General features: G+C 40.8%; 1 pseudogene; it reads left to right on the top strand.

Annotated features, from left to right (window-relative positions):
* Positions 1-3,862: 3,862 nt before the first annotated feature.
* On the top strand, positions 3,863-11,520 carry LOC132229718 (small ribosomal subunit protein eS26-like; annotated as a pseudogene).
* The last annotated feature ends 16,412 nt before the right edge of the window (positions 11,521-27,932 follow it).

A 27,932-nucleotide genomic window follows, 5' to 3' on the forward strand; every position in this document is an offset into this window, starting at 1 on the left:
CGCTGACCTCTCTGGGAAGCGGTACCATTTACATGTAAACTGTTATTATGGATGGTGACGGTGATGATGGTGGTGGTGGTGATGACTGCAATGGCATCCACTCAGGATCTCCTTATTTAAAACTATCAGCCTCAAAGAGGCCCAAGCTGTTTTAAATCGCTTTAATGCCTGCCTGTAATTAATCATCATTTAAAATAACCCTTGGAAAGCATTTTAGAGGTTGCTGATAAAATGAAAAGCAAAGTTATATGATGAAGAGTAACTTTCATTTGAACGTGGGAAAATTGCAGATACTTTTGATACTCTCATTTCATTTGCAGAGCAATGTCTTTCATTGGAATACATCACATCCATGACTAGGAACTGACCTTACAAGTAAATAAGTGCCAAAATGGTGTGATCCAGGAAACTTTCCTTAACCCCAAATGTCTCCTTTACCCAGACATAAAATAAATACAACAATCTGTCATTACAGGTCTGGTCCTCTGGCTTTCTCAGCAACTGGATCCGCATTTTTAAAATGCAAATGCTTCTAGATTTTATGAAGAAATTCAGCTATCTTTGTGTCCTAAAAGAGCTGTGGTTTTGTTATCTGATGTTTTTGGCTACTTTGAGGACGGATCCCTGGCTACATGAAATGATTAGTCATCTGAGAAATTAGGGTGACACCAAACAGAGTAAAATGCATTTAAAAATTAAAACGTAAATACAAGGGAACAACAAGCCCCCCAAACAAATGTTATTCATTTCAATATTCTGCTTAAGACTGATTAACTCTGGATTGTTCTAAAGATCCAGCACTAGAATAGGCAAAACTGCAGACTCAAAGATGACTCAAAATAAAGCATCTTCTGTAGCTCTAAGGAAAAACAGCATCCATTGAGTCCCAGCGGCCAAGCACAACTTTTGCCTGCTACCATACAAAGCAGGGGATGAATGGTTTCCCTTCCTCCATTATTCCTAGATCTCAGTTTTGTAGTCACGGAATTGCAGAAAGAAATCAGTTCTGCAATTGCCAGCAGGGGGAATCAGGGCCTGTGGCAGAAGAATCAAAACTCACACCTCCATCTAATCATTGGCACCCTCTTCACCAAAATTCCTTCTTCACTGCCATACTGCTCCTCTACAGAGTCGGGACCCACACATCACAGGGGGCACAGAGAGAGTGAGCATCTTTCACAGGACCTACGAAAGATGGACCTACCTTCCTTCCAGATCAAGTTGCCAACAAGCTTTCAGCAGTTTTCTTTAAATTCCTTTATGCATCATAGAAGGCAAAGATAAATTTGTTTGAGCCTTGAACTTCTGGAGGGGAAAATAAGCTAGCCATCCACAGGCCTGGATAGAGTTCAACACTTGGTTATAAGACAATTACTTATTAATCAGCTGCACAGGCTGAGATGGGTCACTAGTCAATCTAAGCTTCTCACCTCAGACATACTACTGAAAATTCAGCCCTAGACACAGAGCAGCACCCTGCCATTGACTAATATGATGAATAGTATGAATGTGTGTTCTGCCCACTTTTCTTTAGCATCTGGAAAATCCCTGTGTGTCACCACCAAGTGGTTTCTTTGTGTGTACACGTGTGTAGATGTGTGTGTATTGATATCTAACTCTATGTACATACACACAGGGACAGAAACAGGGATAGCCCCAACAAGATTACCTACTAAATTGCATCCTGCCAGCATTGCGAGGTTGTTGTGTATTCCTATGTAACATGCCCTGTCACCCACACCACTGTATACACATTATCCAGATAAATCAGACTGAATCATGGAGTGGGAGGCATCATTTCAAGCATCTTTACATTCATAATTAACAAAGTTTATGTTAGCAAGGTTAGAAGATGCTTTTCTGAGTCTATTTCTCATCTCCCTACACTGTCTACATCCCCATAACCCACCACTCTCCCCACATCATATACTGTAAATCTCTGCAACTCCCAATGTCTGTCCTTAACTCAATCTAGGGATCACATTTTTCACACAGGTTTCAAATGTGTTCAATTGATGCTGAAATGCCCATGAATTCTCCCCAATATTCTCTCTCTTCTGTGGTCCACCTTTTATCGTTCATGTTTTTACTGAGAAAGTTTCAAGTGTGTCGGTCAGCATTTAGCTTCTGACTTGGAAAACATCTTGATGGAGCCAGGATGAACTACAACCTGATGGCAGTGGCAGGTCCCTTGTCTCCTCTCCAAGGTAAGACAAGTTAACAGATGACAAAGGCCACCATTTAGGGAGGCAGCTTTTTGAGAACAGCAAAAGTATCACAGGAAGTTGGTCACTTTGTCTCCTATTCGACCAGATAACAGGTCATCACTGTCCGGTTGGATGGCATGTTACTCAGACTCCCCAGGGACACTGAAGAATGTGCATACATCTACCTATTCTCAGAATAAGAGTCTCTATACACCCCGTGAGATGATTTTTTAATAGTTCAAATGTCCCATCAATTTTCTCATAAGATTGTTTAAAGTCAGTATGTGCCCTTGTCTATGTGATTCTTCAGGAACAAGGAGCCATTTTTAAATGCAGGGTAACTGACAAAATCTCTCCCCAACTGGTTTATGAAAAGAAAGGAAACTGACTACAGGGATGTTGCTTTTACAAGTCTGCCTTAGGGAAAACAACACACACAAAAAACTGATTTTCAAAGATAAAGCTTCTAGGGAAAAATGAGTATGTACTTATTAGAATAATATACTTTTTGGTGCGCTCTTAAAATTATGTGGATAATACAGATGAAATACTGAAACAGAAAGCCTTCAGTGATGCGTTTTAAGAACCTTAAACCGCAGAATTAAAATTTAAACATGTTAAAGCCTTTTTACATTCCTTCTACCCCATTCCAGACTTCAAAAAAGAAATGGCCCTGTGAGACAGAAAAAGATACCATTTAGCGCTGGCAGGTGTGGCTGAGTTGGTTGGAGCAAATCCTATACATGAAAAGGTGGTGGGTTTGATACCCAGTCAGGGCATATGCCAAGGTTGTGGGTTTGATCCTCAGTTGGAGTATGTATGGGAGGCAACCAATCAATGTTTTTTCTCCCCCTTTCTCTCTAAAATTAATTTTTTTTAAAAAAGATTTCATTTAACATCAAAATGTCTCAACTTACTATAGGGATATATTACTGTTTATTAGTTGATTAGATTTGGTAAAAGATTTTTTATGAATGTTTGATTTTTCTGTTTGCATTCATTACTATTGAATAGGAAGTTTCCAATGTTCTAAATATCTCCCAAATATTTAAAATAAGTCAAATCAGCTACACATATCAAGGTTGTTATAAGATTAAATACAGCTTACATAACGGAAAAGAAACTTACTGACATCCTAGTCTACATAAAATACAGAGGAACCTCAGAAATATAAAGAGCAGTAATTGCTTGACCGTGATTTGGAAGACTGTTATTTACCTCCCTCACACTCCATCCCAGCCTCAAGTCAAAACAGCACCTAAAATACAGTGAACCACGCTGGAATTACAGAATACTGTGGAAAGTAGTTTGGATCATTTTTCCCTCATAGATTCTTCAAAGTGTAGGTCAGTGAGATCACTTCTCTTTCATTTTCTTAATAATTTTAAAGAGGTTAAGAATTTTACCCAAACCCAGATCTACCATGTTGCAATTTGATAATTATAACAAGAAAAACCATCACAATTATATACAAGGCACCATATAGGAAACATTTATTATGGAAAATAAAAAGGCTGGAGAAAGATCTATTTAGAAAATATGTAACCAACCAATTCTACTGCTGAGAAAATAAAATATTGGCCTCTCCCCTAGGAATTAGTGAACAACCTCTATAGCAAAGATCCCAAAAGCTTCCTTGATTTTCTAAAACGGATATGCTTGTGACTCCAGCACAAGTCAATCAGAAAACGGTATGGTGACAGTATGAGAAATGTGAAGAAATTAAGCTTTCTGTTGGTAGAAAATTCTATCCACTGGAAGAAAAACAAAAGTGCTTAGAAGATGAGATGAAGAAAAAGACCCGATGATTTTAATAAGTGCCATTGTTGCTGAGAAATCTAAAAGGGTGATAATATGAATCACAAGAGAAGTTCAATGGGGCAGCTATTTGAAATTTGTTTTTCACACATTTAGTGCAAAAACAATGGCTCTTGCAAGAAAGGTCAATCCTCCCACACATTAATCTCCAATCAAGCAGCACTTTGAGAATCCAAATGTGATTGCAAATCTCTAGCATGCCAAGATGAAGGCGTTTTTCTTTCAATCTATCTATTACTACCAGCATTTTACATTCATTATGCTTAGGGGTTGAAGTGCACACTAGGTATTTGGCTGGTACTGAATTCCAGCACTTTCCTCATTACACTAGAATAGAATTAACATATGAACACACACACACACACACACACACACAGGCGTGCACACACAGCGATGCTGTAGTAACCATAGCATCGAACTTACCCTGGCCCAAATTATGAGATTCAGACTTAAAGCTCCCTCTCCAACCTTATTTCACCCCTGAAATTATGGCAGGGGGTCTCCTCAGCGTGCTTAGCTGGCCTCATGTGTGATAATAATAAGGCCCAGCATGATGGGTAAAGAGCAAAACGCAATTAGCAGAGGTTGTCCTTTCTTTTGTAAATTCAAGTCAGACCCTGAAACTTTCTTCACATCAACACCTGTGGTTGTCCCTTAATTTCCTTTTTAAAAATAGCTCAAGTACTTTATTTTAAATTGTCAAATACAACACAGCTCATTCTTGAACAACAGGGGTTTGAACTAAGCAGGTCCACTAATAGGCAGATTAAATATAGTCAGCTTTTCATATCTGCAAGATTTGCATCTGTAGATTAAACCAAATGCTGATGAGAACAATATTTCCCATTCCCAACTGCAGATTCCCAACCTCCGATATTCAACTATGGATTTACAACTGTGGACTCATAACCATAGATTTCATAAGGTAATGGAAATACTGTTTTCCATCAATGATTGGTTGAATCCACAGATGTACAGGGCCAACTATAGAGTCAAAAGTTGACTTTCTTTAAGGTTTTATTATATAATTATGCATACCTAAAATATGGTTGAATTATGCCTGTTTTTTATTGATGTAATTCAATTCAGATAGAACATATTCCATCATGTATGTCTTCTCCTCAGTATTATATTTTTATGATTGATCAATTCTTTGGTGTATTTGTAGTTTGTTCATTTTATTGTTGCATACTATTCCAATGCCTGAGTATATTACAATTGCTTATTCATTTGAATGTTGATGTGTTGATGGACATTTGGGAAATATATCTGACCCACTACAAGGCAGCTTTGAAAAGTCTTAGACATATTCTTGCATACATAAGCAGAAATGTATGGGGGTGTATACATAAGAGTGGGATTACTGGATCATAAGGTATTTTCATGTTTACTAGAGACTGGAAAAAGTTTACCAAAGTTTCTATCCCACCAGCAATGCATAAGAGTTGTTGCTTCACCTTCACCACAGCACTTAGTGTTACTGTTTTTTTTTTTTTTATTTGTTTGTTTGTTGGCTGGTCTGGCTGGCATCCCTTTCCTTTTTAAATAAGATAGTTTGATAGATAATTCCTCATTGGACTTTCTGAGCACATTCTAAAGGACACCAAAACTTCCTCCATCTTGTCACTGTGCACCATTAGAGAGTTCCTTAATTTAGAACTTATTGCGTAATAAACTGCATTAGTTCTAAAAGATCTATTCCACATTTAAAAATCGAGAGAAAAAAGACTAAATTTATCAAAGATTTAGTAGACTTATAACTTAGACAGGAGAACAAAGCAGTTCTGCATTATATGTAAATCAAATAAATAAATGAACATCAGATTTTGTAGGAAAAAAGTAAAATCTTATTATTGTATCTGAGAAAGTTCCTCACAAAGAAAAGTAAATCTGAGAAAAGTGGTGTGGGAGCATGGGAATTAAATAAGGAAAAAGTTTACTCTTCCTTAATTTCTATCTCCTCCTACACATACACACACACACACACACACATGCACACACACACATTATTTCTCTCACCACCTCCAATACTAATTAGTGAGTGACTTCTCTCCTTTGAAATGCTAACAAGTTCCAGATGAATACATTTTTTAAAAAGAACACAAAACTATTTGAATATAAGTTAATATTTTTCCAAGAATGTATTTCTCTCATGACTGAGTTCCATATATACAGAGCTATACCAAAAAGGGCATTTTCTGCACAAGCTTCCTATTAATAAGGGCTCTGTATGAAGGTCACAAATGTATTTTCTACTTAGAAAACTGACAAGAGCAATAAATGTACAGGAAGCGATGTAGAAACTTGCTATAACCAATGATACCTCTTAGTCCTTCATGAAGCATTTGCTTTGTAGGCTTTCAAAGTCAGGACTATGACTTTCCTCACCTACATCTATTTAGACATCAGAATTCATCAAAAACTCAATTTATTCCTTATTTTGGAGATGATTTACTAATATGTATTTCACCTCTCTGGCAAGATCTTACCTGTGTAGGTTATATCAATAGTTAACTGGGAAATGGAATATTGTGACTTAATTGCCATTTTGACATGAACTCATGTACAAACACAAGAAAGAGATTTTAGATGGTATTAATAGAAAATGGACCAGTGCTTCATAATAATCATATTCATCTAGGGGAGCTTTTACAAATGCAGATATCCTAAAAATTATGATTCAATAGTACAGGAGTGTCATATTTAATTTTAAAAAATTTACTCTAGTGACTCTGAAATCTAGCCAATGTTAAAACCAGTGAAATAATGAGGAAGAAGATGAAAAAATCAAATGTCAAAGGACCAATCTCTTAAGTTTAAGACTCTTTAAAGGTTATTAAAATTGGATTTAGTATATCAGTTTATGATGTGATATGCTCATATTATTCCTTCCACTTTCTCCCTTCCACCTCTCAGCCACTATAATAAAAAAATATGACCATGAGTTTGTCAGTTTGAACCCAATTTCTGTTCACAATGGCTATATTTTAGTCAAGATCACTTTCTTTTGTACATTATGTAGGACTTTATTTCTGAGGGATTATTAAATGCATTATGCTGTTCTGGTTTATGATAGTTTTGTTCTATGTACCCCATTATGTCCATCATTTATGCTTTTTCAAATAGGAAAGAATTGAGGAACCAAATTAATCAAGTGTAAGTTTCTAAAAGCACATAATTTTGATGTACCTCTTTCTTTGAAGAAAAATATTATTGTGAATTCTACTATGAAAGTTGCCCTGGCCAGTTTTGCTCAGTTAGACCATCAGCCCATAGACAGAAGGATCTCCGGTTTAATTCCCTGTCAAAGGCACGTATTTCGGTTTTGTGTTCCATCCCTGGCCTAGGTTAGAATGAGAATGCGTACGGGAGGCAGAGGCAACCAATCCATGTGTCTCTTTCATGACGATATTTCTCTCTCTCTCTCTCTCTTTCTCTCTCTCTCTCTTCCCCGCCTCCTCCTTTCCTTCCATGGTGTCTGAACATCAATGGGAAAAATATCCTCCAGTGAGGATTTTTTTTAAAAGTGGGATAATTCACAAAAGAAACAAACAGAAATTGAATTTAAAAACCTGTGTATTTTAACAATCTTGCAGATTATCAATATTTAAATAAGATAATATGTACTCTTATCAAGTGACATAAAACCAAAATCCAAGCTATATTTTATGCAAAACAGCTGAGACTCAGAGAATCCCCACAACACACACTGACCAGTTTCCAACCCAGACAAAGTAAGGGCATCCCCATACTGACCCCAGGGTACACACTCTAAGAGAGACAGACATTTACAAAGCTATCCTATCTAATAAAAGAGAAACATGGTAATTGGCGTACGACCGCTACCCTTCCCATTGGCTAATCAGGGAGATATGCAAATTAACTGCCAGCCAAGATGGCGGCTGGCAGCCAGGCAGCTTGAAACTAACATGAGGCTTGCTTGCTTCAGTGACAGAGGAAACCAACGTTCCCCACCTGCCTTGCCGGCCTGTGAGCCTGCAGTTTGAAACATTGTAACAAATATAGAAGCTAAACAAAACCCCAGAAACCTGCTTTCAGCCAGCTGGGATCTCAGAGCTGGAGTTATACATTGTTTCGATTATAGAACCGAAACAAACCAGATGCCTGCTTTCGGCAGCGGAGGCCTAAGAGCTGGAGCCTCAGAGCTAAAGCTGGCCCAGAATAAAAAAAAAAGAAAAAATGGAGCGGTTGGGAGCTTCAGTCACCCGCCAGCCTGAAAAAAGCCCTCAGCCCCTCACCCAGACTGGCAGGCACCCCAGTGGGGACCCCCACCGTGAAGGGTGTGTGACCAGCTGCAAACAGCCATCATCCCCTCACCCAGGCTGGCCAGGCACCCCAGTGGGGACCCCCACCCTGATCCAGGACACCCTTCAGGGCAAACCAGCCCACCCCCACCCATGCACCAGGCCTCTATCCTATATAGTAAAAGGGTAATATGCCTCCCAGCAACGGGATCAGCATGACAGGGGGCAGCACCCAAACCCCCTGATCGCTCTACGGCTCTGTGGGTGGCAGGGGGCGGGGCCACAACCTCCCTATCCGCCCTGCTCTGTGAGTGACAGGGGGAGCTCCCCAACCCCCTGATCGACCCTGCTCTGTGCGTGACAGGGTACAGAGCCCCAACCACCCTGATTGGCCCTGCTCTGTGCATGAAAGACGGTGGTGCCGCAACCTCCCCATCGACCCTGCCTTGAATGTGACAGGGGGCGGTGCCCCAACCCCCCAATCGGCCCTACCCTGAGCGTGACGTGACTGAGGGTGGCATCGCAACCTCCCAATCCGCTCTGCTCTGTGCATGACTGGGGGCGGCACCCCAACTCCCCAATCAGCCCTGCTCTGAGCCCGACCAGGGGCTGCACCTAGGGATTGGGCCTGCCCTCTGCCACCCAGGAGCAGGCCTAAGCCAGCAGGGCGTTATCTTCCGAGGTGTCCCAGACTGCGAGAGGGCACAGGCCGGGCTGAGGGACCCCTCCTTCCCCCCCGCCGAGTGCACAAATTTTTGTGCATCGGGCCTCTAGTCTTATATAATAAAAGGCTAATATGCAAATAAACCAAACAGTGGAATGACCAATCACTATGAAGTGCACTGACCACCAGAGGGTAGATGCTCAACACAGGAGCTGACCCCTGGTGGCCAGTGTGCTCAGCCACAAGCCAGGCTGACAGCTGGGGAATGTAGCGGCCCACCTCCCCAGCAGCACTAAGGATATCTGCGGGGAGCAGGCTTAAGCCATCAGTCGGACATCACCCGAGGGCTCCCTGACTGCGAGAGGGCACAGGCCAGGCTGAGGGACTGCCCCCCCACACCAAGTGCACGAATGTCATGCACTGGGCCTCTAGTTTTCCCATAGCAGTGAGAAAAAATACGGCACTAAATCCAAGCTATAAAATAATTCACTACAGTTTTGCATTTTACCTTTGTAAATAATAAATATGAATATTTTTTATCTTCTAAACCAAATAGTATGGTTTCTATTAAATGAGCACAAGCTAAAAAAATATGGTCATTCTATCCCTAACCAGTTTGGCTCAGTGGATAGAGCGTGGGCCTGCAGACTGAAAGGTCCCAGGTTTGATTCCAGTCATGGGCATGTACCTTGGTTGCAGGCACATCCCCAGTAGGGGGTATGCAGGAGGCAGCTGATCAGTGTTTCTCTCTCATCAATGTTTCTAATTCTCTATCCCTCTCCCTTCCTCTCTGTAAAAAGTCAATAAAATATATTTTAAAAAATATGCTCATTCTAAAAGACTATAAAGAATAAAGCATTAGATGATAGCTATATAACCAAACTAGAATTTTATGATCAATTCTTTAAAAATAATCATTAATCCTCTGAATTCTAAGTGGCAGACACTATGCAGAATAAAAGAAGACAAAAAACACATGGATAACAGATCATTAAGAGGCAGTATGATTTTATTGAATAATAGAAAAATATTGTTTCCTTCTCACTAAAAACAACAAAACTATTAGCTAAAGCATTATTTAAATGTCCTAGCAAAGCCAAGGGACTAATAAAAAACATGAGGTAATTATTTTCAGTGATTAAAAATTGCCACCATTATACATATATCCAGTAATCTGAAATTGCTTAAAAGGAAGTCAGATATACACACCATTTCCCTAGAAGGAAAGCTGATTTCTCTTATTTTACTGCCAAAGTACTATCCCTTTTATAAGTAATCTTTTTTTTTCACAAGTAGATAAATAAACACGAACATTTGAAAATACTTGAAAACCAGTGTGATGATATACAGTCTTTTAGTTAATGTCAGGTTTAAGGGAACAAGACATTCAGGTTTTCTGGGTGAAGGCATTTGCATTCCTTCCCTTTGTTCTATGCAGTAAGTATACTGAAGCGAAGCCACTATAAGGGAAATAAGGTAAAAAAAATACTCAAGTTAAAAATTTCATTCTCAGAACTAGAATATTGATTTGGTTTTCCTGGCCAGGTAATAATTCTAAGTGCATTGTTCTCCTGTGGTCAGCAAATGGGGAAAAGTTTGATTTTTTTTTCTCGTTAGAGATTCTTATCCCTTTATCTTCCTAAATTGAAATAATAGTACTATGTTTAGAAAAAGCCCTGAGGAATAAAGAGGAAAAAAATATGAAAGAGCTAGTATAATGAGTGGGCAATGAAAAGAAATAACCTAACATTCAATAATTGACATACTCGAAAAAATAACTAGAAGGATGGGGGAGAGACAATATTTTTAAATATTGGCTAAGGTTTGTTTTATAATTTAAAAATGCAAACTCTCAAATTGCTAATATATCTAAAGCAGAATAAATAAAGAAAAATTCATCTCTGGACATAATACAAAAATCTGCACAGCATCAAAGACAAAAGAAAGTCTTAAAAGAACACAGAGACAAAAATAAAAATTAGACATACAGCCGACTTTAATAACAGAAGCCAGAAAAGAGCAAAATAATAGCAAAAGTGCTGAGGAAAAATAACCATCAAGCTAGATTTCTATATAAACAGCGATTTTCAACCTTTTTCATCTCATGGTACATAAACTAATTACGAAAATTTGGCAGCACACCGGTAGAAAATCACTGATGTAGAGTCAAGTTATTATAATTTAAGAACATGGGTGCCTTGCTCGTGTCCCGCTTCCAAGGTGACCAAGAAAAGAAGGAACAACAGTTGTGCCAAAAAAGGCCGAGGCCATGTGCAGCCTATTCACTGCTTCTCTTGCGCTAGATGTGTGTCCAAGGACAAGGCCACTGAGGAGTTCATCATTAGAAACACAGCAGAGGCCGCAGCTGTTAGGGACATTTCCGAAGCTGGTGTCTTCATCCCTAAGCGCTTCCCAAGCTGCATGTGAAACTCCACCACTGTGTGAATTGTGTCATTCGCAGCATGGTGGTCAGGAATCATTCCCAGGTAGCCCCTAAGGACCGAACACCCCACCTCTATTTAGACCTCTGGGTGTTGCCCCAGGACCTCCACCAAAGCCCTTGTAAGGAGCTAAATCTTTCAGGACTGAAGAAAAGTTCTCTGGAAAAAAACAAAATGGAAATTATACCTTTAAAATAAAGAACATGGACAAAATAAATATTGAGTATGTACTATTAATAGAGGCTCAATAAAGTCATACCTGTAAGATTTAATTTAGAAAATATAAAATGAGCAAAAAAGGAAGTCTGAAAAACAAGAAAGGTGAGAGAAGAAAGTAGAAAATTTGGGTTGACATTTTTAACAAGACACTTAAAATATCCTGTATAATAAAGAGCTAATATGCAAATGGTCATCACACCCTCAGACCCTCACGCCCTCACACTGTCATGCCCTAATTGCTCAGACACTCTAACACTGGGGAAAGAGGAATGGGGACTAGCCAGGCACAAATGAGCTCGCAAGAGAGGAATGGAGACCAGATAGGCTGTGGCCTGGGAGAGGGACAAGCCACCCGCCCCGCGGTCCCGGGCGCCCTGTGACTGTGGCCCGGGCAAAGCACACTGGCCCATGATCCCCTGCAGCTGCGGCCAGCCCAGGCGAATCTGACCTGGGTCCTGGGTGCCTGCAGCCAGCCAGAGGGAGGAAAGCCCAGGTCGTGGGTGCCAGGCGAGGCAGAGTAAGTTAGGGGCGATCAGGCCAGCAGGGGAACAGTTAGGGGCAATCAGGCAGGCAGACAGAGGTGGTTAGGGGCAATCAGGCAGGCAGGCAGAGGGGTTATGGGTGATCAGGCAGGCAGGCAGGTGAGCAGTTAGGAGCTAGCTGTCCCGGATTGCAAGAGGCAGTCAGACATACACCGAGGGGTCCCAGATTGGAGAGGGTGCAGGCCGAGCTGAGGGTCCCCCCCCACCCCTGTGCATGAATTTTGTGCACCGCGCCTCTAGTACAACTATAATATCTATTTTGTGGGGTTTATTTTTTTAAAAAAAGCCACTAGAAAATAATGGCAATTGAGATAATAAAAATGTAATAGGAGTCCAAATATTCTCATATGACTGTTGGATGAGAAAGAGATTAATTTCAGATTATTAAGCACTAAAATAAAAAGAAATACCAGCATAGAAATTAAGCAGAGTATACATGAGAATAAGAATCCAAATATATTATTAGTCCCACCCACTTCAAAAAGAATAAACTTCATGTTAAAAGCCAGGGCATTTCAGACTAAAATTTTAAAAATCTAGATATCTGTAGTTTACATAGGATGGATAGATAGATAGATAGATAGATAGATAGATAGATAGATAGATAACATGCATTGGGCTATATTTATGGTCAGAAACTGTATACTTTAAGAAAAAAAAAGGTCAGAAACTACATACTTTAAGACAAAAAAACATTCCAGAGATACACACACAATAGTGTAAAAGGTTCAACTCACCAAAACATATCATTTAAACTTCAATGTACCTGAAATAAGGTTTCAAAGTATATAAAATGAAACGTTAGAGAATTATAATGGTAAGTTTACAAACATCATCATAACAAGAGATTTCAAAACACCTTTCTCATTAATAAACAAGTGAAGAAATGAATAGGAATATAGGACACAAAGTCTCAATATTATAAATTATATAAAACTATTCCAAATAACTGGTAAATACTAATTTTCTTAAACCACATGTGGATCACTTGCAAAAATCTGAAATGTTCTTTCATGAAAATGTAGGAATAAGTAGTTACAAAAAGCAGTACTAACAGAAATCTTGTCGAAATGCTCTTATGCTTAAAAATAAAAATATGTAGCTCAGTAAAATATTTACATGGAAAATTTAATTTATTTAATATCTATATTACAAGGAAGGAAAGACTGAAAAATACTGAATTAAGCAGACAATATAAGGAGTTTTAAAGAATAGAAAGAATTCAGACCTAGTATGTGGAATGAAGTAATAAAAGTAAAAGTAGAAATTAATGAAATAGAAGAAAAAACATACAATAAAGGACCATAGACACAAGCTTACCTTTTAGAAAAGACTAATTAAATTGACAGCCTCTGGCAAGCTTCACTAATAAAAGAGAGCATATAAATAAACAATATGGAAATAAAAAGAGTGCATAACTATAGATACAGCAAACATTTTTAAAAAACTAAAAGAATATTAACAACTTTACCAAACATGTTGAAATAGATCCTTAGAAAAAAATATATACCCTACTAAATGGACTCTAAAAGAAAAAGGCCATTTAAATAGTTTTTAAATCATTAAATAAAAATAAATAAATAAATAGATATTTTAAAAAAATAAAATAAAATAAATAAAATCATTAAAGAAAATGATTCAATAGTTTAAAATCCTAATATACAAAGAGCCAGGGTCCATTACGACCTAAACGTCTGGAAAGACAACCGATCACCAGGCTAGGGTCTTGGCCAGCGTGGTGAGAGTCAGTCCTGGGTCCCAGCCGCCCACTGCGTGGTGGCGGGAGGGAGCTGTGGGCCCAGTCCGCCTGCAGCGCGGCTGTGGAAGGGAGCTGTGGGAATAGAGCCATGCTGCCATTGGACTGGCCTCTGGGTCCCTCCCCCGCCTGCAGGCTCCAGGAACTGAAGCCATGCTGCAACCAGTCTCACCCCTTGGTCCCTATCCCTGCCCGCAGGCTCTGGGGAACCAGAGCTATGCTGGGATCTAAAAATCTTGGTCCCTCCCCCCTTCCCCCACAGCCCACAGGCCTGGGGAACCAGAGCCATGCTGTGATTGGACTGGACCCTACCTGAGGGGTCCTGGAATGTGAAAGCCTGCAGGCTAGGCTGAGAGACACGCCCCCCACCCCCCCAGTGCATGAATTTTCATGCACTGGTCCTCTAGTATTCTCATAAATAAAACACCAGGCCCAGGCAAGTTTTTGTCATTATTCAAGGACAGATGATTCCCATCTTATACATAATATTTCAGAAAATATAAAAGGAAAAAACTATCCTCAGGTCATTTAAAAATACTATGATAATTTTGATACAAAACCAGGAATGGAAAGCATAAAATAGAACATTTAAAGGCAATCTCATTCATGAATACAAATACATATTATTCCTTACCAAAACAAATCCATTAATTTTAAAATGCCCATTTTACACCAAATGCACAGACAAAAAATGTCAAAATAGATAAATCAGACTATATCAAAATTAAAAACTTCTTCATCAAATAACAATCAACAAAGTGAAAAGGCATCCTATAAAATGGGGAAAATATTTGCAAATCATATATCTGATCAGAGGTTAATATAAAGAATATGCAAAGAAATCCTACAACTCAATGAAAACAACAACAAAAACTAAACAAATAACCTGATTAAAAAATGAGCAAAGTGCCTGGCCAGCATTGCTCAGTCTCTGAGCATTGACCTATGAACCAGGCGGTGATGGTTCAATTCCTGGCCAGGGAACACGCCCATCTTGTGTGCTTAAACCCTAGTATGGGGCGTGCAGGAGGCAGCTGATCAATAATTCTCTCTCATCTTTGATGTTTCTATCTCTCTCTCCCTCTCTCTTCCTCTCTGAAATCAATAAAAATATATTTTTTAAATGGGCAAAGTGCTTGAATAGAAATATCTTTAAAGAGAACACAGAAAAAGCATTTGTCAACATCCATTTATAAAAACTCTCAACAAAGCAAGTATAGAGGAAACATACCTCAATATAATAAAGGTCATATATGACAAGCCCACAGCTAACATCATGCTAAATGGTGAAAAGCTGAAAGCTTTTCCTCTAAAATCAGAAACAATACAAAGGTGCCCACTCTCATCACTCTTATTCAGCACTAGAGGCACAAATTCATGCACGGGTGGGGTCCCTTTGGCCTGGCCAGTGATTGAGGCCTATTTGGGGGCCAGCCAGCCACAGGAAGGAGCCCCAGGAGGTTGGCCAGCTGGACCCCTGATTGGGGCCTACCGGGAGGGGGTGGCCAGCAGAGGGGAGGGACCATGGGAAGTTGTCCAGGGTCGGGGGGGGGGGGGGGGGGCAGCTTGCCAGGGGGAAGGGCCATGGGAAGTTGGCTGGCCAGGGGAGGTTGGCTGTGGGAGCGCACTGACCACCAGGGGGCAGCTACTACATTGAGCATCTGCCCCCTGGTGGTCAGTGCACATCATAGCAACTGGTCGACCAGTGATTCTGGTCATTCCAGTCATTCAGTCATAATGGTCACTTAGGCTTTTACATATATACTAGAGGCCCGGTGCACAAATTTTGTGCACTCGGGGGGAAGGGGGAGTCCTTCAGCCTGGCCTGTGCCCTCTCGCAGTCTGGGACCCCTCGGGAGATAACAACCTGCTGGCTTAGGCCTGCTCCCAGGTGGCAGAGGGCAGGCCCAATCCCTAGGTGCAGCCCCTGGTCGGGTTCAAAGCAGGGCCGATTGGGGAGTTGGGGCGCCACCCCCTGTCATGCACAGAGCAGGGCCAATCAGAGGGTTAGGGCGCTGCCTCCTGTCACGCAAAGAGCAGGGCCCATCAGGGGGTTGAGGAGCTCGCCCCTGTCACTCACAGAGCAGGGCAGATCAGGGGGTTGGGGCGCCGCCCTCTATCACCCACAGAGCAGGGCTGATCAGGGGGTTGGGGCACTGCCACGCTCACACTCAGTGCAGGGCCGATGGGGAGGTTATGGCTCTACCCCGTCACACACAGAGCACGGCCCGTGGGGAGGGGGCAGGGGTTTGGGGCGCCGCACCCTGTCACACACAGAGCCGCAGGGCAATCAGGGGGTTTGGGCGCTGCCCCCTGTCACTCTGATCCCAGTGCCGGGAGGCATATTACCCTTTTACTACATAGAATAGAGGCCTGGTGCACGGGTAGGGGCTGGCTGGTTTGCCCTGAAGGGTGTCCTGGATCAGGGTGGGGGTCCCCACTGGGGTGCCTGGCCAGTCTGGGTGAGGGGCTGAGGGCTGTTTTCAGGCTGGCGGGTGACTGAAGCTCCCAACCACTCCCTTTTTTCTTTTTTTTTATTCTGGGCCAGCTTTAGCTCTGGCTCCAGCTCTGAGGCCTCTGCTGCTGAAAGCAGGTATCTGGTTTGTTTGGGTTCTATAATCTCGAAACACTGTATCAACTCCAGCTCTGAGATCCTGGCTGGCTGAAAGCGGGTTTCTGGGGTTTTGTTTAGCTTCTATATTTGTTACAATGTTTCAAACTGCAAGCTCAGAGGCCGGCAAGGCAAGTGGGGAACGTTGGTTTCCTCCATCACTGAAGCAAGCAAGCCTCATGTTAGCTTCCAGCTGCCTGGCTGCGGGCCGCCATCTTGGCTGGCAGTTAATTTGCATATCACCCTGATTAGCCAATGGGAAGGGTAGCGGTCATATGCTAATTACCATGTTTCTCTTTTATTAGATAGGAAAAGCCTAAATGACCATTACTATATATATATGGTATGGGAAGCCATAGCCAGAGCAATTAGGTGAGAAAAATATAGAAAAGGCATCCAGCCAAACCGGTTTGGCTCAGTGGATAGAGCTTCAGCCTGCAGACTGAAAGGTCCCAGGTTCGATTCCAGTCAAGGGCATGTTCCTTAATTGCAGGCACATCCCCAGTGGGAGGTGTGCAGGAGGCAGCTCCTCAATGTTTCTTTCTCGTCGATGTTTCTAACTCTCTATCCCTCTCCCTTCCTCTCTGTAAAAAATCAATAAAATAAAAAAAAAAGAAAAGGCATCCAAATTGGAAAGAAAAAAATAAAATTTTTACTTTTTGCAGATAATATGATATTATATCTAGAAAACCTTAAAGACTCCATCAAAAAACTGTTAGAGTTAATAGATAAATTAGGAAAGTGTAGATAAAAAATTAATACACAAAAATATGTTGCATTTCTGTACATTAATAACAAAGTAAAAAAAAGAGAAGTTAAGAAAACAATCTCATTTATAATTATATCAAAAAGAATAAAATACCTAAGAATAAATTTAACTAAGAAGGTGAAAGATATGTATATTAAAAGCTACCAGACTTTAATGAAAGTAAGTAAAGAAGACACATAGAAAGAATCTATATTCATGGATTGGAAGAATTGATATAGTCAAAATGTCCATTCTAGCAAAGCAATATACATATGCAATGCAATCCCTGTCAAATTTCCAATGGCATTTTTTCACTGAAAGAGAACAAACAATCCTAAAATATGTATGGATCCACAAAGGATCCCAAATACCCAAAACAATCTGGGAAAGAAGAACAATATTTCAGGCATCATGATCCCTGATTTTCAAACTATATTATAAAGCTATAGTAATTAAGACAATATGGTATTGGCATAAAAACAGACACATAGATCTATGGAACAAAATAGAGAGCCCAGCAAAATACTTAAGCATATAAGGACAATTTATTTATGATAAAGGAGTCAAGAATATACAATGAGGAAAGCATAGTCTCTTCAAAACATTGGGAAAACTGAGCAGCCACATGCACAAGAATAAAACTCAGTATCTATCTTACACTATGTACAAAAATTAACTCAAAATGAATTAAAGACAAATGAAAGGAAACCAGAAAACACAGGAAATAACCTTGACCGAAGTCTTGGCAATAATTTTTTAAATCTGACACCAAAAGTGAAAGCAACAAAAGCAAAAATAAATAAGGAGACTACATTAAACAAAAAAAGCTTCTGCATAGCAAATAAAACCATCAACAAAATAAGTGGGAGAAAATATTTGCTAATCATATATCTGACAAGGGGCTAATATCCAAAATATGTAAAGAACTCGCACAATACAATAACAAAAAAAAATCTGATTTAAAAATGGGCAGAAGGTCTGAATAGACATTTTTCCAAAGAAGATATATGGATGACCAACATGTACATGAAAAAGGTGCTTAACACCATTAATCATTAGGTAAATGCACATCAAATCCACAATGGCAAATCCCCTCACACCTGTCAAAAAGGGTGAGGATGTGAAGAAAAGGGCACCCTGTGCACTGTTGGTGGGAATGGAGATTGGTGCAGCCACTATGGAAAGCAATGTGGAGGTTCCTCAAAATTTTAAAAGTAGGACTATCATATCATCGAATAATTACACTTTTGGGTATTTATCCAAAGAAAAGAAAAACGCTAACTCTAAAAGATATATGCATCCCTATGTTTCTTGCAGCATTATATACAGTAATCAAGATATGGAAACATTTTAAGGGTCCATCAATGGTTGAATGGACAAAGAAATTGTACATATATACATATATGTTATTCAGCCATGAAAATAAGAATGAAATCTTTGATATTTAAGACAACATGGGTGGACCTCAAGGGCATTATACTAAGTGAAATAAATTAGAGAAAGACAAATATCATGTAATCTCTATTATATATGGAATCTAAAAAAATAAAAATACAAACATACAAAAAAATACCCAGAAGCTCATAGATAAACAAAGTAGATTGGTTGTTGCCAGATGTAGTGGGTAGAGGGTGAGAGAAATAGGTGAACCTTTTTATTTAATTTAAATAAATTTAAATTTAAAAAATGGGCGAAGAACTTGAGTACATATATCTTCAAAGAGGATATAAAAATTGTCATCAGGCATATGAAAAGATACTCAACAACACTAATCATTAGAGAAATGTAAATCCAAACCACAATGAGATATCATCTTATACACTATAGAATTGATACTATCAGCAAATCAGATAGTAACAAATGTTGGCAAGGATATGGCGAAATAGGAAAACTTGTGCACTGTTTATGAGAATGTAAAATGGTGCAGCTGCTATGAAAAATAATATGGCTGTTCCTCAAAAAATTAAAAATAGAATTGCAATGTGATCCAGTAATTCCTCTTCTAGATATATATCTACAAGGTTTAAAAGCAAGATCACAAGACCTATTTGCCCCACCAACTTCATAGTAGCACTATTCACAATAGCCAAGACGTGGAAACAATCTAAATGTCCAGTGATTTTTTTAAAAAAATGTGTATGTACATACAATGGTATATTATTTTGTCTTTAAAAAGGAAAGAAATTTTGACAAATATTACAACATGGATGACCCTTGAGGACCTTATTGTAAGTGAAATGAAATCAGTCACAAAAGATAATGTATGAGTTGATTGATATGTGTACTAGTATGCTTTAATAGTATATGATTTCTTTTATGTGAGGTATCTAGAGTAGTCAAATTCATAGGGTATAGAAAGTGCAATGGTGGTTGCCAAGGGCCAGGGAGAGAGGGAAATAGAGAGTTGCTTAATGGTATAGAGTTTCAGTGTTGCAAGATGAAAAAGTCGTGAGATCAATTTCCCACAAGAATGAGAACGTACTCAACACTACTGGATGGTACACTTACAAATGGTTAAAACAGTAAATTTATTAAAAACCAGAGTGAGGTAAAATTTTGCCATCCTCAAATTGACAAAGTTTAAAATTCTGGCAATTCAATATGTTAGGAAGAATACAAAGCAACAGAAACTCTTTTAAACTGTGATAGGACTATATAGTTTTTGGAAAACAATTTTGGCATTTAGCTTGCAAAGTTGAAGAGCTACATATCCTTCACCTAACAATTCTACTGTTCAAATGCAGGAAATCAGCTTAAGCTTATTATTTTGTTAATGAAAATTAGAAACTAGACAGAATAGACATTAATAATGCATCACAATCGGGAGGTGCTCTAGAGATAATCCAGCACCTTTGCACCAGAAAACAAGCATAATAATGATCACAGCACTGTAATATCCTATCTAATAAAAGGGTAATATGCAAATTAACTGTCACTCTGTCACAAAGATGGTGGCACCCAGTCCCCTCAGCCCCACCAGAGTCCCCCAGTCCTGGGGAGGTGGCCGCTGAGAGCGGGCAGTGTGAGCAGCCTGGTGTAATGCTTGCTTCATCACCACAGTGACGAGGCAAGCTTTCCACCCCAGCCGCAGAAAGCCTCTGGGCAGTGGGCGTGGAGCAGCCAGGCCCTGCAGAGAGCAGAGAACCATGGAGAGTGGGCCTAAGCTGTCAGGGCTCCTGGATTGGAGAGGGCTCCCCTGAGGGCTCCCAGATTGGAGAGGGTGCAGGTCGGGCTGAGGGACTCACCACATGTGCATGAATTTTGTGCACTGGGCCTCTAGTAAAAAATAAATGGAAACAACCCAAATGCACACCAGCAGGAGAATTGGTAAGTAGTCCAGCAGAATAAATGACTTCAAGCTTTACTGATGTTATCTAGTGAATACCCCTGCTCCAGAGGCCTCTACTCTGGTTAATTCCCCCTTTCCCTCTGGAAAGTAAAATCTGTTATATCTGCCCTCTATGCTATATTCACATATAATTGACCTATTGGATTCAAAATGTGGTTTTATTTCAGAACTAGAAAATATCCTAGAGTCTTATTTATTCCCATTTTCTACTTTCTGTTTTACATCTGATTTCCCACTTCCATTTTCTGGGTTCACAATACAGGGACACACACACACACACACACACACACACACACACAAACACACACACTTACACACATTTCTTATTATACTCTTCACTTGACTTACAAAAAGTTCAAGACTCTTAAATACCTGTGGAAATGTCCACTGCCCCTCTGTGATGATAGTTTAATGTCTTTAAAACCCTAATTATATTTAGGACCAAGAGAATGATCTCTCAGCACCTGAACAAGAGCAGAGGATGATTAAGATACAAATTTTATATGCTAGTTTATTTTATTTCTAATTATATTCTTAGTAAATGATGTTAATATTTAATAGGAATGACTTTGCCACTCAGTGCTTTGCCCAGTAAAAACCAGCGCCCTTAGCATTTTATTGGCACTAAAGCAGTCAGCTGTGACATAGGACAACGGCAAGGGTAAAGAAATTCTGCTCTGTCCCTAAATTAAATGTATCCTCAATGACTTGAATGCCCAGGTAGAAATATCAATTGCTCAAAGAAATTGACTCTTTTATAATGAAAAACAATCAACATAGCATTTTCCACAAATCCAAAGAGACTGCAACATATGTAGAGGAGATCACAATAATTTTAAAAGGTGTTGACAATATTATCATAATACTAGTAGCGTGACCTGTTTAAGCTAATGCTGACCTTCTTGCATGTGTACATGTTATGTGACTTAAGTAAACCAAAGCAAATGCTATATACGTAATCCAGAACGAACCATAAAGATCATCCACCCATCATACTGTCAATGAGGGAAGGGGAACATGACTCACTTAAGAAAGCCTATTTCAACAACAATGCCCTCCATCCTCAACACCCAATGTCACAGAGCTAGTTACTGGGAAAGCTCCCTTATCCCCTAGAGGAGTGCCCTCCAGCAGGAGATGCCTATGAGGCAAAAGACCAATGTTAAGTGTTCCTTTATTTTACACAATGATTTACATATGATTTTTGAGCTACATGTTTTCTCACTAAATATAAAAATGTGACGAGAAACATTTCTCCTGTAATTTAAGTTTGCTACTTGTTTCTCAACTAGCATGGCAGATGTCCAGGGTCAAATGGCTAACATAATATGTGACTTTATACAGAAGATATATTTTTATCCACATATTTTAGCAGCATGTAAACAGAGCATAACTTGATGTTAAGCCATTACAATGAGACATCATCCTCATCAAAATAATTTGTTTTTATGTATCGATTTCTGTGTGGCTATATATGAGACACTATGAAAGTCAGAATTAAAATGTTTCCTCCAGCCCTAGATGGTTTAGCTCAGTGCATAGAGCGTCAGTTTACAGACTGAAAGTTTCTGGGTTCAGTTCCAGTCAAGGGCACGAACCTCAGTTGCAGGCTCCTCCCTGGCCAGGAGATGTGTCTCTCTCACATCTATGTTTCTCTCTGTCTTTTCCCTCTCCAATTCTCTCTAAAAATCAATGGAAAAATATCCTCCGGTGAGGATTTAAAAAAATAAAAATGTCTCCTTCATAGAGTATGCAATTGAAAATGGAACAGGGGAAAATGAACATATTGATGACACAAAGATCAAATACAGACTCTAAACACAAGCATACATGTATGTTCGATTATATTAAATGATTAGATAAGTGGAGTCTTAAGATTTCATTTTTAACAGTTAAGATTTCATGAAAATCTCTGTCTCTGTCTTCAAGGCTTATTTCAGGACTTGTGTTTGGAGAAGGATTTTAATAATGAAGAAGGAGCCTGTTGATAATTTCGGATAAAGAGAACACTCCAGAAGAAACCAAAGCATAAGGTAAGTGATGAAAGGGGTACAGAAGGCCAAGGTGCAAACTCAGTGCAGTGGATCTCGATGTATCAATATCAGAAAACAAATATGTCTAAGCTTCATCTATGTAACTCAGGAAGGCTACTCACTTTGAGTTCCTAAATAGGTCAAGCCAGCAATCTTTAAAACCTATATTACAGAAATAATTAAATTTAAGAATAGTTTCTCAGTCTCACTTAATTCCTAGAGTGGATGGTTCAATCAGTAACTATTGTTTTTTTCTACCAGTGGTTCTCAACCTTCTTAATGCCGCGACCCTTTAATACAGTTCCCCATGTTGTGGTGACCCCCAACCATCAAATTATTTTCGTTGCTACTTCAAAACTGTAATTTTGCTACTGTTATGAATTGTAATGCAAATATCTGATATGCTATATGTGTTTTCCGATGGTCGTGACCCACAGGTTGAGAACCGCTGCAGCTATTCTTGCAAAAAGGAAACTCTTTTATCATAGTGGATTCTTTCAAAATTGCACAATTCTATGACTCATTTAGGCTAGTGGTTCTCGAAATGTGGTCCTAAAAGGAGGCTTCAGCAGGACCCACCCCCTACCCAGCAACTTGTGAGAAATGGAAATTCTCAGGCCCCACCCCAGACAACTCAATCAGGCACTTTGGGGTGAGGGCCAGCCACCTGTGTTTTAACAAGGCTCTCGGGGCCTGCTACATACTCCAGTTGGAAACCACTGCTTTATACCTGTCAGATAATAGCACACACGTATGCTTGCCCTGGTCCCAATGTCAGGGCAGACATTTCAGCTCACCTGTGGAAACGCCGCAAGATTTTTTTTTTTTTAAATTTGTGTAGCTTAGGATAACATTGAAAATGGCATCTTTATGGTGGTCAATAAATGCTCCCCAAATCGGATAATACTGTTAAATACTATGTGCTCATGAACCTTCTGTGTTGTAGGCATGGCAGATTGTAGCTTTACAAAACATTTTCCAATATGTTGTTAATGAAGCCAATGCATTTAATAAGCTCCCAAGGGTCTTCATTCTCTCCCGGGTCTCATGGTGACAAGAACCCCAATAGGCTGAGGTCTCACAGCATCGCACCCAAGAGCTCTCCCTTCCGTGTGTGACCGTGGGAGGAAGGTCCCAGGAGGAAAGTCTGGAGAACAGAAGGCTTCCCAGGCCGCTTCCCGGGCCGGCTAAGAGTCACATAAGAAAGAGGTTTTATTGTTGTTTGTTTTGTTGAAAGGCCTACGATTTCTTTCTTGCTCATCATTAGGCCTTGATGGTGGTCTCTCCCCCACCCCACCCCCACCCCCCAAGCAGATCTGAGACACCTAATGGGCCCAGCTCAGTTCTCACCGTCACTGCGTGGAAATGAATGATTTTATAGGGAGAGGATGCCGCGAAGTCTTAGTCTGATACCCATCAAAAGTACCTAAAGCCACACAACCCTTTTTGAAATGCCTCCAATTCGAAAAGAAAATGAACTTTTTAAGATGTATTTCTGCATGTTTGCCAAAACCCCACCGAAGTCGCTGGAAAGTTCTATCCCTGCGTTGGCCTCACCCCCGGTTCCCATCGCCCTCGGTAATGAAGACCCTCCCGCGCATCACCAACACCAATTACCTCGCACCGAACTGCACCACGAAAAGGGGGTGAGATGGGGGGTGGGCCTTGATAATGTAGAACTCCCTCCAAAATTAGCCTCCCTCGTAATATAAATTGGTTTCTTTGTGACCTAAAATTGACTTGCAGTTCACTAGTTAGAAAATAGTTGCTGAAAGGCCGGGGCCTCGGAGCTCTCGGATCCTGCCCGCCTTTCATCCTGTAAACAAACGCATCAGATTTAAGGCTTTCCCATAATTGTTATGCTAACCTTGGAGCGAAACCTCCTATTTGCATTTGAAGGAGCTAAATATTAGGCAGGAAAGAAAGTGCTCTTTTTGAAAGCCTGAGAAAGTGGCCCCGCTCGGGCTGCCCGGCCATCTGGGCCGCCGGCGGCGCGGCTCCGCCCCCGCTCCTGGCAGAGGCGCCGGCAGCAGGGGCGCCGGGAGGGCCTAATCTGGGGGGGAGCATGCACAAATGCCTCCCGAGCCCGAAGGAGCGGGGCTTCCTCCTTGGGGGGGGGGGGGGGGGGAGGCCTGGCGACGTGGGAGCGAGGCGGGCTGAGGACAGACAGAGCGTCCTGAGGTCCTCTCCCTGGTCCCAGAGCGCATCCCCAGGCCCACCGCTTACCGCCCCCTCCACGCGGGAGAGTGGGCTCCAGGCTGCGGGGCGAGGCACATCTGTGCTCAGAGGGAGGAATGCCTGTTGTACCAGCGCCCTGGTCCACTTTTTTTTTTCTTTTAAAAAAAATGTCTTTATTGATTAAAGTATTACATATGTGTCCTTATCCCCCTATTGTCCCTCCCCCCCACACACACACACACTCATGCCCTCACCCCCCTGGTGTCTGTGTCCATTGGTTAGGCTGATATGCATGCATACAAGTCCTTTGGTTGTTCTCTCCCTCTTACCCCCATCCTCCCCTACCTTCCCCCTGGTCCACTTTGAACCTGATCTCATTGAGCACCCAGGTCAGCCCCATCTAGTTGAAGCTAAAATTGTAAGCACATTCATCTTGGAGTAATAATTAAAAGCACTGCATCTTGGGGACTTTTTAAAAGAGGAGGGAAGGCTCCCACTTCCCAGCACTGTATTCTGGGGGAATAAAGAAAAGCCATGCAACCCTCCATCCTCTCCTGACACCTGAGCACAGAGCATGTCCGCCGTGAGCCACAGGGAAATCATCCCTGCGAAAATGTCTAGGGCGTCATCATATCTTGGAGAGCAGAGCCAGAGGGGCTCAGATGCTGCTCGATTCGAAGGATGTAATTATTTTCTTTCACCACTTCTCATTTTAACCTCCTTTCTAATATAATTCAAAGGTGCACTGATTTTCCAATGATTTTACTGTTGTCAGAATTAGCATTTTTCACTAGTCCTAGGAGACGTTCCAGAGAACGGTATTTTTGTTTTCCTTTTTCCCCCTACAGTTTGACAAAGGCTTCTCATGCATCGCTGGACTGTGTTACAAAGTTAGGGGATTTTTCCCTCTCTCAAAGGAAGATCATTGAGGCTGCAAGTAACCCTGGTAGCTGCTAGGAGATGGAATTCTTTCGGCTAGAACTGCATGTTGCACAAATAACTGGCAAAAAAAAAAAAAGAGGAATGCAGGACAGCACAGAGGGCAAAAAGGATACAACAGTGGCCCAACGGCTGTATGGGGATAGAAGATGAAGTTTACTGTTTTTCCTGGTCAAACTAAATATCAGTGTTTGACAACTCTTCAAAATGTGCCAGTAGCCATTTAATCTATTTATTTCATAAGTATTTATTCAATAGCCACAAGTTTGATTTTTTGTTTTGTTTTGTTTTGTTTTTAAGAATCATGACCGTGGCCTTAAACATATCCCTGTTCCAGTTCTGGCTCCTCACGCTTACTACCTTGGCGGTCCTAATCAAGTTACTTAGCCTTTCTAAGTCCCAGTGTTCTGGTCTGTAAAATGGGTGTATTGTGCCCTCTCAGAGTCTGCAGCAAGGCTTGAATAAGCGGTGCCTGGCACATAGCAAGCACTCTGTAAGTCAGAGAGGTCGCCATGTACATGGTCATCATCTTTATCATCATTGTCGCCATCGTCTTTTCTCTGAAGGCTCTACAAAGAATCTTTAGAAATATGTATTACATAAAATAAATGAAGGGGACATTCAAAAATATTTACTTGTTGCCAGGTTCTGTTTTGGGTGCTAGAGATACATAAATAGAAGACAACAAAGTTCCTTGCTCTCATGAAGTTTATGTTCTAGTCAGGGAGATAAACAACAGATCAGAAAAGTATCAAATATGATCACTGCAGACATAATACATTCCATAAAGAGAATAGGTGGGGGAGGGTGATTGGGATAGATGCTGGGGGAGGAGGAAAGGGCTGCCTAAGATAACATGGACAGAGCACCTCTCAGAAGTAGCAGTGATGGGGATCCACCAGGCAAGAGCAGGTGGGAGAGATACACAGGGCCGGACCTTGTAGGAGCATCACATTCTTTTCAGAGCAATGAGAGATCATGAGGAGGTTTCTCATGAGGGAATGACATGATCCAATTTATTATTGTAAAAGGTCACTCTGGCACTTACGTGGAGAGAAGACAATGGGAAGTGGTGGGAAGGACAGGGGGAAAGTGGTCCTCTATGCTGGTCCCACCTGGGAAGCTGCTACAAAGCCAAGCCCCCCCCCCCCTAGCATGCATGGAGTACAGCCCAGGCCTTTTTATTTATTGTTTTGTTTTGGTGTTAAACTTCCAGGTGATTCTAATGTACAGCAAGAGTTGAAAAACACTAACTTAGATACTTGCTGAATTGTCCAGTGAAAGATGCTGTGATGGAAGTGGAGATGCTAAGGGTGGTCATAGCCAGTATATGTCTTGGAGGTAGAAGCAGATCTACCTGCTAACGGATTGGAAGTGACAGGTGTGGGTGGGGAGAGAAACGTAGGAATCAGGAATAGTAGTTGGACAGTAGTATAGATGGTGACTCCACTTACTGAGATGGAAAAAAAAAGAGAGAGAGAGAGAGAGAGAGAGAGAGAGAGAGAGAGAGAGAGAGAGAAGGGAGGGAGGGAGGGAGGGAGGGAGGGAGGGAGGGAGGGAGGGAGGGAAGGGGAGAGGGAGGGAAGGGGAGAGAGAGAGAGAGAGAGAGAGAGAGAGAGAGAGAGAAAGAAAGAAAGAAAGAAAGAAAGAAAGAAAGAAAGAAAGAAAGAAAGAAAGAAAGAAAGAAAGAAAGAAAGAAAGAAAGAAAGGAAGAAAGAAAGAAAGGAAGAAAGAAATGAAAGCAGGCTGGGGAATGGGAACCAGAGAGCTGAAGACTGGAATCAAGAACACTGGCCATGTTATGTATCTGATGATTATTTGACATATATGAATATAAGAATAATCTAATTATTCAGTGGGGGCACCTAGCAGGCAGTTGATTTGAAAGACAGGAGGACAGAGCTCTAAATGTCATCTGCATCAATGTTGCCCAATAGAACTTTCTTTTAGGATGAAAATGCACTATAGCCACAAGGTTCAACGCACTAGCCACTCACCACATGTGGATATGGAGCCCTTTTGAAATAGGGCTAGACTAGTGTTGCCAAAAGAGCTGAATTTTTGTTTTATTTTAGATTTAAATAACTATATGTAACAAATGGCTACCCTATTGGACAAAGTAAATATGTGTTGATGATTCCATATTTCTATGCCTGGCCTAA

The sequence above is a fragment of the Myotis daubentonii genome, chromosome 3 (genome assembly GCF_963259705.1).
Source record: "Myotis daubentonii chromosome 3, mMyoDau2.1, whole genome shotgun sequence".
In the NCBI taxonomy this organism is placed as follows: Eukaryota; Metazoa; Chordata; class Mammalia; order Chiroptera; family Vespertilionidae; genus Myotis; species Myotis daubentonii.